The following is a 16,885-nucleotide window of genomic DNA, read 5'->3' as shown; positions in this document are numbered from 1 at the left end:
GTATGATCTAAGTGCCCTGAGGAGCCCCAAGATCTTCCAGGGGTTCATTAGATCAAAACTAGTTCATAAAAGGACTGAAAGGGACATTTTCCTTTTCTGTGGTGTCAGTACTGGTACTGTGCTCACATCACAACAGATTGAATCCAGAAGCGGGTATGTGGGACGCCCTGGTGGTCCAGTGGTTAAGAATCTGTCTTGCAGTGCAGGGGATGTGGGTTTGATCCCTGGTTAGGAAACGAAGATCCTATGTGCCGTGTAGCAACTGAGCCCGAGTATAGCAACTAGAGAGTCTGCGTGCCACAGTGAAAGATCCCGCATGGGAAACTAAGACCAAATAAATAGATATTTTTTAAAAGAACCAAGTATCAGATTCTACCTCTCATTTGATTTAGCCAACCATTATAGAGATTTGCAAAAATGTGGACCAATGCTATTCTCCTCTCTAATTTTTTATTTTAGAAAATAGGTTTTATTTAAAAAAAATACGTTGACATGTAACAGGTTGAATAAATACACATTCAAAACTTTCTTCAATTTAATTTGTAATACAGTAAATATCAATATATATAATTCACATAATCAAGAGCTCTTTGGGATCCTTTGTTTTTAAGAAGGTAAAGAGTTCCTCAGCCCCAAAATTCTGAGAGCTGTTATACCAAAATGATTATTCAAATTCAGTCTAGTTATCTTAGCTCTTCCTTTGAATAATTTTTTAGCTCACAAAGATGGGAAAATTCTATCCACTATTTCCATCCTCATGTATCATAGGTTTTTATTATAACAACTCATTCGTATATACCTGTAAATATAAATGAAAAGGAAATTGTTAAAGGGGATTAGAAGCCCCATCCCATACAACACAGAAAACACAAACACATGAGTGAAAATCTGTCCCTGAGAGATAAAAATTTCTTCTGGTATGAGTTGAAGTGTACAGAATTCTGTGTCAAAGTAATTAAAATGTTACTTAAAAAAAAAAAGAGAGGTTAATAAGGGAGTTCCCTAGTGGTCCAGTGGTTAAGACTCTGCACTTTAGAGTGCAGGGGGCCCAGGTTTGATTCCTAGTCAGAGGACTAGATCCTGCATGCCACAACTAAGAGCGGTGCAGCCAAACAAATTAAAAAAAAGAAGAGAGAAGATAACATCCTCTTCAGTTCAGTTCAGTCGCTCAGTCGTGTCCAACTCTTTGCGACCCCATGAATCGCAGCACACCAGGCCTCCCTGTCCACCACCAACTCCCGGAGTTCACTCAGACTCACGTCCATCGAGTTGTTGATGCCATCCAGCCATCTCATCCTCTGTCTTCCCCTTCTCCTCCTGCCCCCAATGCCTCCCAGCATCAGAGTCTTTTCCAATGAGTCAACTCTGCGCATGAGGTGGCCAAAGTATTGGAGTTTCAGCTTTAGCATCATTCCTTCCAAAGAACACCCAGGACTGATGTCCTTTAGAATAGACTGGTTGGATCTCCTTGCAGTCCAAGGGACTCTCAAGAGTCTTCTCCGATATCCTCTTAGTCCATTCATAACTCCTGTTTCTCTAAAGTCACAATCTCACAGAATTTTTTTAAACGGCTTTCTTGAAATATAACTCCTACGTCATATAGTGTGTAGCTAGAGGGCTTCTAGCATACTTAAGAATTGTGCATCCATCACATAATCAACCTTAGAATATCTCCATTACCCCAAAAGGGAATATGGTACCCATTAGCCATCACCACACAGCTCTCCGCATCCTTGGCAATCGCTAACCCACTTCCTGTCTCTACAGGCAACTATCCTGGACATTTCACATAAATGGGATCATGCTGTAGGTGATCCTTGGGGCTGACTTCTTTCACTGAACATGTTTTCAAGGCTCACACAAGTGTAACGTGAATCAGTATATTGTTTCTTTTTATTGCCAAATAATATTCTATTGTATGCCTATCTCACATTTTATGTATTCATGCATCAGCTGGTGGATATTTGCGTGATTTCCACTTTATGGCTATTATGAAAAATGCTGCTATGAACGTGAATGTACAGGTGTTTGTGTGGGCATGGGTTTTCATTTCTCTTGGGTATGGATCTGGGAGTGGCAGGGCTGGGCCAGATGGTAACTTTGTGTTTGAGATTTTGAGAAACTGCCAGACTGTTTTCCAATGGGGCTTATCCACTCCACATTCTCACTTACAACACACCAAGAGTCTAACTTCTCTAGACCCTCACCAATGCTTGTTACTTTCATTTTTTTAAATTCTAGCCATTCTGGTGGGTGTGAAGAAGCATCTTGTTGTGACTTTGGTTTGTTATGGCCTTTTCATTGTGGAATGAAGATTGTCAACTGGAAAATTCTAGAATCTCAGGCTTTAAACACCCAACTTCCTCAAAACTCTTCTTCTAACGGGGATGCTAACCTCAACAGCTTTCCCTCCTAAATAGTAACATAAAGTTTAGGGAAATTTTCTTTCTGTAGGGTGTCTCAATAACCCTATCAGTTGAAAGCAAGATCTAGAGAGTTCAGAAGCCTTACACACGGTCACACAATGACTTGGTTCTCTCTTCTGTGGCTCAGACAGTAAAGAACCTGCCAGCAAAGTGGGAGACCTGGGTTCGATCCTTGGGTCAGGAAGATTCCCTGGAGGAGGGTATGGAAATCTACCCCAGTATCCTTGCCTGGAGAATCCCATGGACAGAGGAGCCTGGCAGGCTAGTCCAAAGGGTCATAAAGAGTCAGACACAACTTAGAGACTAACACACACACCACCTTCTTTATGGTCCAACTCCCTCTTGAGAACACAGCAAGAAGTCTGCAGTCTGCAATCAGGAAGAAGACTCTCACCACCACTCCACCAGACTGGCACCCTGATCTCAGGCTTCCAGGCCCCAGAACTATGAGAAATGTGTGTGTGTGTGTGTGTGTGTGTGTGTGTGTGTGTGTGTGTGTGTGTGTGTGTGTGTAAGCCACATAGTTAACAGTATTTTCTTATGATAGTTTGGTTGGACTAAGATACTTTCCCTTAAAGGACCTGGATGGAAATTAAGCAAAGTTTACAAAGGAAATTGGCCTATAACACAGGAGTGAAACAAGGCCCCAGGAAGATTCCCTTTGGAGACAGGAATACAGAGCTGATGTTTACTGAAGACAGGTTTCTGAAGCAGTGTGGATGTTGAGAAGCCATTCGATAATTGAAGCAATGTGGGCTTCCCTGGTGGCTCAGATGGTAAAGAATCTGCCTGCAATGCAAGAGACCCAGGTTTGATCGTGAGTCCAAAAGATCCCCTGGAGCAAGAAATGGCAATCTACTCCAGTAATCTTGTCTGGACAATTCCATGGACAGAGGAGGCTGGTGGGCTACAGTCCATGGGGTCACAAAGAGTTTCACATGACTGGATCAACTGACACTTTCACTTTCATTCTTCTGGACGTAGAATCTATTAGGCAGTATTGTGTGAAGTCAAGAGCACTGGTTTTGGGTCAATCCCAAGGTCAAAATAATCTCTAACTCTTCCCAGCTATGTGAACTTCATCTTGTAATTTGTTTCCCCTCTCCAGTCTCTTTGTCTATAAAAGAGGGCATCACCATCTATCTAAGAGCAGTATGTTATTACAGTCAGAGTCACAAGCTCTGGACCTGATCTACCTGGATTTGTAATCCAGCTCTGCAACTTCTCAGCTATATGACCTCAGGCAAGTTGCTTAACCTCTCTGATCCTTTGTTCATTCATCTGATGCCTACCCACAGTAGCGAGATAAAGACTAAAGGATGAAACTATGTAAAGAGGCTGGTGTATAGTAAAGCACTCAACAATAGTTAGTGCTGCTACCTAATACAAGTATTAATATGAAACTAAATAAAGCAAAAATGGGAAAGTTGGATGATGCCAAGAGCTAGGGCTATGAGGAAAGAGTATCTTTTGTTGACCAACTCGAGGAACTTAGTCAAGTTAAACATATGTTTACTTTATGAGCCAGCCATTCCATTCCAGTGTATATATTGCAGAAAAATTCTCAGAAAAGATTCACGAGGGAACAAGTGCAGGAGAATGTTCGTCAAAATGCTGTGTGTGGGAGCAGGAGCTGGAGACATGTGTTATGCAGAACATAGACAAGTAAAGTGTGGTGGATACGGGGTAGTTCAGTCGTGAGCAGCCAGACAGCTGCGTATACAAATAAGAACAGAGACAGACCTTGAAACACAGTGTCGCACACGCAAAAGGGGGGAAACCAAGCGTATTAGCTGGGGATTTAACCAGGAATGCAGAAAACATTGTGAGCATTTTAAAACAGAGAGGAAATTGAATATGGGGAATTGGTTACACAGGTGAAGAAGATTTGAGACACTGACGTGAGACAGGTGAGGCAGCCTGGGCGTTCACAACAGCAGGAAGTCATCACCACCACCCCAGGCTGGAGGGACAAGGGGATGACATGGCGTCACGTGAGTCCAGGGACTGAGGTCACTGGGCAGAAGCTGGGCTTGTGGCAGGGTTCAGTTTCCAGTTCAGTCGCTCAGTCGTGTCCGACTCTCTGCGACCCCATGGACTGCAGCACGCCAGGCTGCCCCGTCCATCACCAGCTCCCAGAACTTATTCAAATTCATGTCCATTAAGTCACTGATGCCATCCAACCATCTCATCCTCTGTTGTCCCCTTCTCCTCCCACCTTCAATCTTTCCCACCATCAGGGTCTTTTCCATGAGTCAGTTCTTCACATCAGTTGGCCAAAGTATTGTAGTTTCAGCTTCAGTATCAGTCCTTCCAATGAATAGTCAGGACTGATTTCCTTTAGGATGGACTGGTTTGATCTCCTTGCTGTCCAAGGGACTCTCAAGAGTTTTCTCCAATACCACAGTTCAAAAGCATCAATTCTTCTGCACTCAACTTTCTTTATAGTTCAACTCTCATATCCATACATGACTCCTGGAAAAACCATAGCTTTGACTAGATGGACGTTGGCAATGTCTTTGCTTTTTAATATCTAGGTTGTCTAGGTTGCTCATAGCTTTTTAATAGCTTTTTGATATCTAAACTATCTAGGTTGGTCATAGCTTTTCTTCCAAGGAGCAAGTGTCTTTTAATTTCATGGCTGCAGTCACCATCTGCAGTGATTTTGGAGCCCCCCAAAATAAAGTCTCTCACTGTTTCCATTGTTTCCCCATCTATTTGCCATGAACTGGTGGGATTGGATGCCATGATCTTAGTTTTCTGAATGTTGAGCTTTAAACCAACTTTTTTACTCTCGTCTTTCGCTTTCATCAAGAGGCTGTAGCTCTCCTTCACTTTCTGCCTTAAGGCAGGGTTGTCCAGGGGGAATTGGAGCCACGAGGAAACACAGCCACTGCAGGATATCCTGAGAGAGAGACAGAGGGGCAAACACTGGATGCCCCCTTCCTCCATCCTCCAGTCTCCCACCGTGTCTCTTCAGGCAGAAGCTGACTAGGGAACCCAGCAATGCAGCTTGCCGAGATGAGTCCACCCCTCTGCCCCCCATCTCACTTCACTCCACTCCACCCTACAGTGCGTGGTGATAAGAACCAGAGCAGGGAAAGAACAAGAAACGGGTATGAGAGTCAAAGATACCAGTCGGCACACAATTATTCATGTAAACTGCAGACATGTATACATTCAGGGAAATGGCAACCCACTCCAGTACTCTTGCAAGGAAAATCCCAAGGACATCGCGTGGGGTCGCTAAGAGTTGGACATGACTGAGCGACTTCACTTTCACTTTTCACTTTCCTGCATTGGAGAAGGAAATGGCAACCCACTCCAGTGTTCTTGCCTGGAGAGTCCCAGGGACGGGGGAGCCTGGTGGGCTGCCGTCTATGGGGTCGCGCAGAGTCGGACATGACTGCAGTGACTTAGCACCAGCAGACATTCAGGGACTTCTCTGGTGATCCAGTGGCTAAGACTCCGTACTCCCAGTGCAGGAGCCCTGGGTTGGATCCTTGGTCAGGGGACTAGATCCCACGCGCCGCGTCTACAGATCCTGTGCACCACAACTAAGACCCAGGGCAGCCAAATAAACATTACAAAGACACACACAGAAAACAAATACCTACACGTTCAAAATATAGCTACTTATTTTGCAAGGAATGTACAAACTCAAGGACACATAGAAAACACAGGAGAATAGCTGTCCATGCACGAAACTTCCTTGTCAACCCAGAGGTTGGAGCTTTGCCTTCCAATGCAGGGGTGAGGGTCCAATCCCTGGTCTGGGAGGATTCCACACGCCACAGAGCAATGAAGCCCATGCACCACAGCTCCTAAACCTGCGCTCCAGAGCCCGGGAGCTGCAACAGAAGAAGCTACCGCGATGAGAAGCCCGCGCACTGCAAGAGAGAGGAAGCCCGCCCGGTGAAACTAGAGAAACGCCAGAGCACAGCCATGAAGCCCCAGGGCTACCAAAAAAAATAATAATTAAAAAAAAAAAAACTGGTCCACATTAAAAAAAAATTCTTAAAAAGAAACTGTCCATGTAGGAATGAGTGAGGGAGTAAGAAATGGGGCTAAAAAGGAATAACAACCAAATAAATGAAACGAGAGCAGGACTTTGCAGGAGCAGAAAGATACGTGCTCACAAACCAAAAAGTACAATTAACTAACCCCAAGTACAATTAATCGAACCCATGTCTTTTGCACCTCCTGCCTTACAGGTGGGTTCTTTACTGTCTGAGCCACCAGGGAAGTCCCATAGTGTTAGTCCACTCATTTGTGTCCCCATGGACTGTAGCCCACCGGGCTCCTCTGTCCATGGGGATTCTCTGGCAAGAATACTGGAGTTGGTAGCCAATCCCTTCTTCAGGGGATCTTCCTGACCCAGGGATCAAACCAGGGTCTTCTGCATCGAAGGCAGGTTCTTTACCACTTGAGCCACCAGGGAAGCCCCAGCTAACGCTGAGGTGCATAAAAAACAGGAGGAGCTGAAGATGTCTATAGGGTAAGGGAACGTCATACTCATCAGCTGTTGTTTAATTGTTAGCACCTTAGCAGCTCTGTCAGTTCCCACCATCTTCTTGATCCTTCATAAAGAATCACAGAATCTAGAGTTGTAAAAGGACTTAGATCCTCTGCATCTTCTGGAAGGAATTTAAGGTGTTAGGAAGACCACAGGCTTCACAGGCAGGTAGACCTGGGTTCTTACTGGCTGGAGGACTGTGTGCTTGCTAAACCTCTCTGAGCTTTAAAATCCTCACCTATAAAATCACGGTACAATAAATACCTTGCAAGGCAGGGTTGGAAATGATACACATAGAACAATAAGCAGATTGTCTGGGACGCATCTGGCTTTCAGTAAACGGGAGCTCTCCTCGAGTCCAGGGGGCTTCCCTGGTGGCTCAGTAGTAAAGAACACGCCAGCCAAATGCAGGAGACATGGATTCGATCCCTGAGTCAGGAAGATTCCCCTGGAGGAGGAAATGGCAGCCCGCTCCAGTTCTCTTGCCTGGAGAATCCCATGGACAGAGGAGCCTGGTGGGCTACCGTCTGCAGGGTCACACACAGTCAGACGTGACATAGCAACTAAAGAATAACAAATCATTGAGTCCAAATCCCTCACTTTTCAGAGAAAGAAATGGACACTACCATCTCATGGAAGCTGGAGGTGTTATCTGGGATCGTACAGGCAGAGCAGAGTTGATTATGGATTTAAAATATCCACATTAAAAAATCTACTTAGGGAATTCCCAGGGCTTCCCTGATAGCTCAGTTGGTTAAGAATCTGCTTGCAGTTTGGGAGACCTGGGTTCAATCCCTGGGTTGGGAAGATCCCCTGGAGAAGGGAAAGGCTACCCACGTCAGTATTCTGGCCTGGAGAATTCAATTCGGACACAAGGGAGCAACTTTCACTTAGGGAATTCCCTGGAGATCTCGTGGTTAGGGCTCTGCACTGGCACTGCAGTGGCCCAGATTCAATTCTTAGTCAGGGAACTAAACTCCCAAGCCACACCAAGCAGCCAAAAAGAGAGAGAACTATTTAAATGGATCTCAAGGGTATATACCTAGGACTCGAACTGAAGATAGGACTTAAGGATAAATTCCTAGAAGTAAGATTGCTGAGTGAAAAAGTTAATAAATATATAGTTTTGTTCAGTTCAGTTCAGTTCAGTTGCTCAGTCGTGTCTGTCTCTTTGCGATCCCATGAACCACAGCACGCCAGGCCTCCCTGTCCATCACCAACTCCCGGAGTTTACCCAAACCTGTGTCCATTGAGTCGGTGATGCCATCCAGCCATCTCATCCTCTCTTGTCCCCTTTTCCTCCTGCCCTCAATCTTTCCCAGCATCAGGGTCTTTTAAAATGAGTCAGCCCTTCGCATCAGGTGGCCAAAGTATTGGAGTTTCAGCTTCAAAATCAGTCCTACCAATGGACACCCAGGACTGATCTCCTTTAGGGTGGACTCGTTGGATCTCCTTGCAGTCCAAGGGACTCTCAAGAGTCTTCTCCAACACCACAGTTCAAAAGCATCAATTCTTTGGCACTCAGCTTTCTTTATAGTCCAACTCTCACATCCATACATGACCACTGGAAAAACCACAGCCTTGACTAGACGGACCTTTGCTGTCAAAGTAATGTCTCTGCTTTTCAACTTGCTGTCTAGGTTGGTCACAACTTTCCTTCCAAGGAGTAAGCGTCTTTTAATTTCATGGCTGCAATCACCATCTGCAGTGATAGTTTTGTTAGGTATTGCCAAATTCCACCTCCCCAAAAGAATGGACGTGTTTGCATTTCTACCAGAAATTTATGAGAGTGCCTTAAACTTTTTTTTAAAAGAGTAGTGATGTCTCTAGAGTAGGAAAATTGAAGTAATTTCAAAACCATGTTGTGTAAGACGCTGCACACAAACAGGTGCGCCCTTAATGGATTAAACGAGTTCAGCTGACATGTCATCTTCATTGGGAACGGTGTGGGTACCAAGGAAAGCGTTTAGCACAGAGCAGCTATTCAATTGGAAAGCTTTCTTTTTCAAATATTGATTTCCTTGTGTGTGAAGGAAGCTCTGCTTTGTAGAGAAGTGAGAGGGATGGAGGTGGGGTGACCCAGATTTGTGGCTTTGTAAACGCACATCCTCGTGAACAAGGTTTAGTGAGATACACGCTGCCTCCCCACCAGCCACTCCCACTTCTCCTAAGGACTCTGATTGTGCTGCTGTTTACTGTTATTCACTTCATTCCCCAGAGCCTTTCTACTTTGGAAGAATATACCTCTCCCCCTGGATCTAGAAGGTCTAGGTGGGTCATGCGACTCAGGCCTTAGCTAACCAGCCCAGTCTGTTTTATCTTTTTTTTTTTTTTGAAATTTCCTTATTTATTTTCTCCAAGCTCTGTGGCCTGCAGGATCTTCGTTCCTCGACCAGAGGACTAGGGAATCAAACCCTCTCTCCCTGCAGTGGAAGTGCAGACTCTTTACCCCCTGAACTGCCACGGAAGTCCCCTAACCAGCCCAATCTTACTCCGTGATTGTGATGTTTCCGGTGTGGATGCATAGCACGGTGAGGACCGAGGTAGAAAATATGAATCCGACAAGAGAAAAGAGAAAGCAGGGAGGTGTTTGCATAACTGATCCTCTCAATAAACTAACTGTGAAGACTGTCTACCTCCAGGTCTCCATCTGCATGACCCAACAAATCCCATTAAGTAAATCAGTAAGAGCTGGGTGTTCTACCACTGCAACCAAAAACATTCTGATTTATACAATGAGAAGCTTCAGTATTACCTACAAGAAATGTTTCATAAGTACATGATATTCTTTACATTTTTTTAAAGAACAGGTGTGTGAAAAAAATACATATCTTTTTTATCAAAGTATAGCTGACTTACAATGTTGTGTTAATTTTTGCTGTACAGCAAAATGATATATATATATTCTTTTAAATGTTCTTTTCCATTAAAGTTTATCCCAGGAATATAGTTCCCTGTGATACTTAGTGAGACATTGTTGTCCACCCAGAAAGATATATATCTTTGCATGAAGCTTCTTAATTCCAGAAAACAGTTTGTCATCTTCATATTAATAGCCAATGCTACTGGTTCCAGATTCTTGCCTTTTAGAACCTAAAGTGTGCTAAGTCGCTTCAGTTGTGTCCGACTCTGTGCAACCCTATTGACTGTAGCCTGCCAGGCTCTTCTGTCCTTGGGATTCTCCAGGTAAGAATACTGAAGAGGGTTGCCATGCCCTCCTCCAGGAGATTTTCCCAAATCCAGGGATCAACCCTTATCTCCTACATCTCCTGCACTGGCAAGCAGATTCTTTACCACTATTGCCACCTGGGAAGTCCTTAGAAACTAAAGTGGGCGTTAGTATTGGTAGCTCTAAATTTGTGATCTCTCAGTCTTACAAGTTAGATTCAAAACTTTATTGAGAAAGTTCAGTAAGTCATGAAATATCTTTAGATCAGAATGAAAGACATATACACCTAGGTTGGCTACACTTACCCACCATTTTGAAATACAGTTGCCCCACCTTTCTCAGTTACGATTATATTTCTGCTTCTCCGAGCTTCTGCTTTGTTCAGTCAAAACCTTTAATTTATCCAGTTACAGACTGGTTAGTGTGGGTTGTCAAGACCTGAAAAGATCCTGGGCTTTTATTCTCCCTGCAAGCTGACAAAGCAGCCTATGACAATTTCATGGATGCTGACAGACCACACAAAAGTCCAAGTCAGACACAAGAGATTTTGTTGCTCATAGTAATAGGAGTAACCAGCAAATCAGCATTTCCTCTCACTGCTTGCCAGAGCTACAGTAGCCACAGGGCAGTGGGGAAAGGGTGAGATATGACCAGCGCACGGAGTGGGCTGCGTACAGGAGAAGAATCTTGGGCTTAGGGAACCCAAATATTTTACAGGGGGCAGCTTGCATGACTTTGCTCAGGTTACTCTACAAATAGCTTAGGAAATCCAGGACCTCAGTACAAAATGGGCTGTAGTTCAAGTCATCGCCATCATCAATATTATCTGAATCAGATTAGATTTATGGACTTGGTAAGGGAGCAAATAATATAACTTAGCACCTTAACAGTATTTGTCTATTTTTTGGAGACTCCATGTGTGGAAGTGGATGGAGAGGAGGCAGAGGAGAGAAATGTTGGTAGAGGCAAACGGTGATGCTGGGAACATACCAGCTTGTCCACCTTGCCTTCGATCACAATCCTTTAACCCCACACATGGCAACCTCATGTTAGGAAGGCGCATGTTTTCTGGTACATTTTTCACCCTCTTTCCAAGGGGCTTTGCCACCTAACCTCATACAATACTCACCTTGAAAAGAGCTGCAATAAAAATACATTTTTTTCCCATATCACATGTCTGCAGCATTTTAGTACCTAGAGAAGTTTCAGCACTTTTTATTGTGTGGCACTCTGGACAACTCCCAGACAGGCTTATCTCTTAATCTGGCCCTAATCGCTGCAATCATGGGGAATGGAAGATCTCTACTGAGTATTATTGTATCTTTTGTGCTACATTAAGTGACAATCTAAGAAAGGCAGGGAGGTAGAAAAGGAATTGATATTTTGTGCAGGGTACTGTGCTAACCATTTTAAGTACATGGTTTCACTTAGTCATCATCAGTTCAGTTCAGTTCAGTCACTCAGTCGTGTCCAGCTCTTTGCAACCCCATGGATCTCAGCACACCAGGCCTCCCTGTCCATCATCAACTCTCAGAGTTTACCCAAACTCATGTCCATTGAGTCGGTGATGCCATCTAACCATCTCATCCTCTGTCGTCCCCTTCTCCTCCTGCCTTCAATCTTTCCCAGCATCAGGGTCTTTTCAAATGAGTCAGCTCTATGCTAAGATCCAGAGAGGTAAGTAACTTTATCAGGGTAATAAGTGACAGAATCAGGTTAAAAATTCTACGTATCTCTGACATCAGAATCCATGGTGAGTTCAGAAAATTCATCTTGAAATTCAGGAACATTGTAACTCAGGGAAGAGCTCTGTGCAATGAAAGAACAGTACTAATACGTGTGGAATATTGAACATGATTATAAATAATTACAGGAAAATTTCCCTAGTTGGAACACTTACTGCCATACTCTACCATAGTATTAGGTCTCTCACCGACTGCATTATACGTGCAAGAAGGCCAAGACTGGTTTTCTGGGGGGGGGGGTAACATTTGCTCAGAGTTGGGTGCTCCTTTTAATTTTCACAAGAGGAGTTTCAACTTGAATCTTGTATTTCTACTATCTTGCTATTTACTTCAGAGAAAAAAAACATTAAGTGCTCAGACTAGAACTTCCTAAACCTCTTTGAGCTCCACATCCCAAACTATATCTGGCACCTATATCCATTTTTTAATTGAAGTATCATTGCAGGTCAAGAAGCAACAGTTAGAACAGGACATGGAATGGCAGACTAGATCCAAATTGGGAAAGGAGTACGTCAAGGCTGTATATTGTCACCCTGCTTATTTAACTTCTATGCAGGGTACATCATGAGAAACGCTGGGCTGGAAGAAGCACAAGCTGGAATCAAGATTGCCGGGAGAAATATCAATAACCTCAGATATGCAGATGACACCAGCCTTATGGCAGAAAGTGAAGAAGAACTAAAGAGCCTCTTGATGAAAGTGAAAGGAGAGTGAAAAAGTTGGCTTAAAGCTCAACATTCAAAAAACTAAGATCATGGCATTTGGTCCCATCACTTCATGGCAAATAGATGGGGAAACAGTGGAAATAGGGACAGACTTTATTTTGGGGGGCTCCAAAATCACTGCAGATGGTGACTGCAGCCATGAAATTAAAAGACGCTTACTCCTTGGAAGGAAAGCTATAACAAACCTGGACCATGCATTAAAAAGCAGAGACATTAGTTTGCCAACAAAGGTCCATCTAGTCAAGGCTATGGTTTTTCCTGTGGTCACGTATGGATGTGAGAGTTGGACTGTGAAGAAGGCTGAGCGCCAAAGAATTGATGCTTTTGAACTGTGGTGTTGGAGAAGACTCTTGAGAGTCCCTTGGACTTCAAGGAGATCAAACCTTTCAATCCTAAGTTGGCCACCTGATGTGAAGAGCCTACTTATTGGAAAAGACCCTGATGCTGGGAAAGATTGAAGGCAGGAGGATAAGGGGACAGCAGAGGATGAGATGGTTGGATGACCTGTCTATCACTGACTCAATGGACATGAGTTTGAGCAAGCTCCAGGAGATAATGAAAGATAGGGAAGGCCTGGCGTGCTGCAGTCCATGGGGTCACAAAGAGTTCGACATGATTAGTGACTAAACAACAACAAGAACAATAGTAAATTTACAATGTTGTGTTATAAAATCTGCTGTACAGAAAAGTCAGTCAGTTATACATATATACATACAGTCTTTTTTATATTCTTTTCCCTTATGGTTTATCACAAGGTATTGAATAGAGTTCCCTGTGCTATACAGAAGGACACTGTTGCTTATCCATCCTGTATATGTGCTGGGCTTGTGCTTAGTCGTGTCCAACTCTTTGCAACCCTATGGACTGTAGCCCACCAAGCTCCTCTATGGGGATTCTTCAGGTACGACTACTGGAGTGGGTTGCCATGGCTTTCTCCAGGGGATCTTCCAAACCCAGGGACTGAACCCAGGTCTCCCATATTGCAGGCGGATTCTTTACCATCTGAGCCACCAGGGAATCCCACAAATACTAGAGGAGCCAGGGGATCTTCCCGATGCAGGAATCAAACTGGGGTCTCCTGCATTGCAGGCGGATTGTTTACCAGCTGCTGAGCTATGAGGGAAGCCCGTGCTATATATGATAGTTTGCATCTGCTAACCCCAGACTCCCAATTCATCCCTCCCCCACACCCTTTCCCCGCTGGCAGCTACAAGTCTGTTCTCTATGTCTGAAAATCTGTTTCTATTTCATCAGTTCAGTTCAGTTGCTCAGTCGTGTCTGACTCTTTGCAACCCCATGAATCGCAGCACGCCAGGCCTCCCTGTCCAACTCCTGGAGTTCACCCAAACTCATCTCCATTGAGTCGGTGATGCCATCCATCCAGCCATCTCATCCTCTGTCATCCCCTTCTCCTTCTGCCCCCAATCCCTCCCAGCATCAGGGTCTTTTCCAATGAGTCAACTCTTCGCATCAGGTGGCCAAAGTATTGGAGTTTCAGCTTCAGCATCAGTCCTTCCAACGAACACCCAGGACTGATCTCCTTTAGGATACACTAGTTGGACCTCCTTGCAGTCCAAGAGACTCTCAAGAGTCTTCTCCAACACCACAGTTCAAATGCATTAGTTCTTCAGCGGTCAGCCTTCTTCACAGTCCAACTCTCACATCCATACATGACTACCGGAAAAACCATAGCCTTGACTAGATGGACCTTTGTTGGCAAAGTAATGTCTCTGCTTTTGAATATGCTGTCTAGGTTGGTCATAACTTTTCTTCCAAGGAGCGTCTTTTAATTTCATGGCTGCAGTCACCATCTGCAGTGATTTTGGAGCCCAAAAAAGTAAAGTCTGCACTGTTCCCCATCTCTTTCCCGTGAAGTGAGGGGACCGGATGCTGTGATCTTCATTTTCTGTTTCATAGACAGGTTCATTTGTGTCATATTTTAGACTCCACACATAAGTGATAACATTTATCTTTTTCTGTCTGATCTACTTCACTTGGTAGGATAATTTCTAGGTCCATTCATGTTTATGCAAATAGCATTATTTCATTCTTCTTTATGGCTTAGCAATATTCCATTGTGTGTCGGGATGAATACCAAATCTTCTTTACCTGTCTGTGGACATTAGGTGTTGCCATGTCTTGGCTATTGTGAATAGTCTGTCCCTATTCTTGACTCCCCTCCCTGCTCACAGTGGAAGATGCCCTCCCTCATCTAAAGCTGATTCTTATACCCAGACCCTCCTTCCTCTTCCAGTCCAACTCCATCAACTATCCTTCCTCAGATATAGTGTCTCTAACCATTAAATGTCTACCAGCTCTTAACTATCAGCATTTAAACATGAACCAGGCTTTACCTTCTTAAAAGACTCTCCTATATCCTATATATATGTTTCTTCTATGTAACATGTCATTTCCTTCCTTCAGAGCCAAATTTCTTTGAAGAAATGACTGTACTCCTGGTCTTTGCGTCCTATTTCTTATTAAATGTCCCAACCACTATGATGATTACAACACAGTAAAATGGGCCAAAATAGTGCCTCAGTTTCCTCACTGGTACAATGCAGGTTATTACAATACCCACCTCAGGATTGTGAGGATTAAATCAGTTCAGTTCAGTCGCTCAGTCGTGTCCGACTCTTTGCGACCCCATGAATCACAGCATGCCAGGCCTCCCTGCCCATCATCAACTCCCGGACTTCACTCAGACTCAGGTCCATCGAGTCAGTGATGCCATCCAGCCATCTCATCCTCTGTCGTCCCCTTCTCCTCCTGCCCCCGATCCCTCCCAGCATCAAAGTCTTTTCCAATGAGTCAACTCTTTGTATGAGGTGGCCAAAGTACTGGAGTTTCAGCTTGAGCATCATTCCTTCCAAAGAAATCCCAGGGCTGATCTCCTTCAGAATGGACTGGTTGGATCTCCTTGCAGTCCAAGGAACTCTCAAGAGTCTTCTCCAACACCACAGTTCAAAAGCATCAATTCTTTGGCGCTCAGCCTTCTTCACAGTCCAACTCTCACATCCATATATGACCACAGGAAAAACCATAGCCTTGACTAGACGGACCTTAGTCGGCAAAGTAATGTCTCTGCTTTTGAATATGCTATCTAGATTGGTCATAACTTTTCTTCCAAGGAGTAAGCGTCTTTTAATTTCATGGCTGCAGTCACCATCTGCAGTGATTTTGGAGCCCAAAAATAAAGTCTGACACTGTTTCCCCGTCTATTTCCCATGAAGTGATGGGACCGGATGCCATGATCTTCGTTTTCTGAATGTTGAGTTTTAAGCCAACTTGTTCACTCTCCTCTTTCACTTTCATCAAGAGGCTTTTTAGCTCCTCTTCACTTTCTGCCATAAGGGTGGTGTCATCTGCATATCTGAGGTTGTTGATATTTCTCCTGGCAATCTTGATTCCAGCTTGTGTTTCTTCCAGTCCGGCCTTTCTCATGATGTACTCTGCATAGAAGTTAAATAAGCAGGGTGACAATATACAGCCTTGACGTACTCCTTTTCCTATCTGGAACCAGTTAAATCAGTTATTATATATTAAAGCCCTTAGGACAGTGCCTGGCACTGTAAATATTAACTATCGTTACTGTTAGAAAATAATTTCTTAGTTACACAGCTGCAAGTGTAAGGATAAGATTAAGAGAATGGAGATTACCAACTTCAAAGTTTTGCCCAACCAAACAACAGATACAGCTATTGGAAAGTGACTTTTTAAAGGAGACATTGGAATAAATGACGTTACTATGCTATAAATTTCTTTCAGTGAAAGTGAAAGTCGCTCCGTCCTGTCGGGACTCTTTGCGACCCCATGGTCTGTACAGTCCATGGAATTTTCCAGGCCAGAATTACTGGAGTGGGTAGCCGTTCCCTTCTCCAGGGTATTTCCCAACCCAGGGATCCAACTCAGACCTCTCGAATCGCAGGCGGATTCTTTACCAGCTGAGCGACGAGGCAAGTCCGAGAATAACTCCATTCAGACACGTATCTTATTCTTTGTTCTGTTCCCAAGACTCCGTACAAGGTCTGGAGAATAGCAGATACTCAAATCCATCCATTTTATCATCTCATCTAATATTCATCTTAACGCACAGACACTTGATAACAACTTATTAGTAGAATTTTTCTGCCTCCAAAGTGAACTCGATAAATCTGTCGGCTTGATATATTTTTAAAAATTCGTTTAAATTTAATGTACTTTTTTTCAGAGTCAACCATGAACCACAAGCACACGCTGCTAGTTTTACCTAACAAAAGCATATTGAAGTTTACGAGAAAATAAACCCCCAAGCTGTCTCCCAG

Source organism: Ovis aries, chromosome 4, assembly GCF_016772045.2.
Source record: "Ovis aries strain OAR_USU_Benz2616 breed Rambouillet chromosome 4, ARS-UI_Ramb_v3.0, whole genome shotgun sequence".
In the NCBI taxonomy this organism is placed as follows: domain Eukaryota; kingdom Metazoa; phylum Chordata; class Mammalia; order Artiodactyla; family Bovidae; genus Ovis; species Ovis aries.
Note: the sequence above shows the minus strand (reverse complement) of the source record.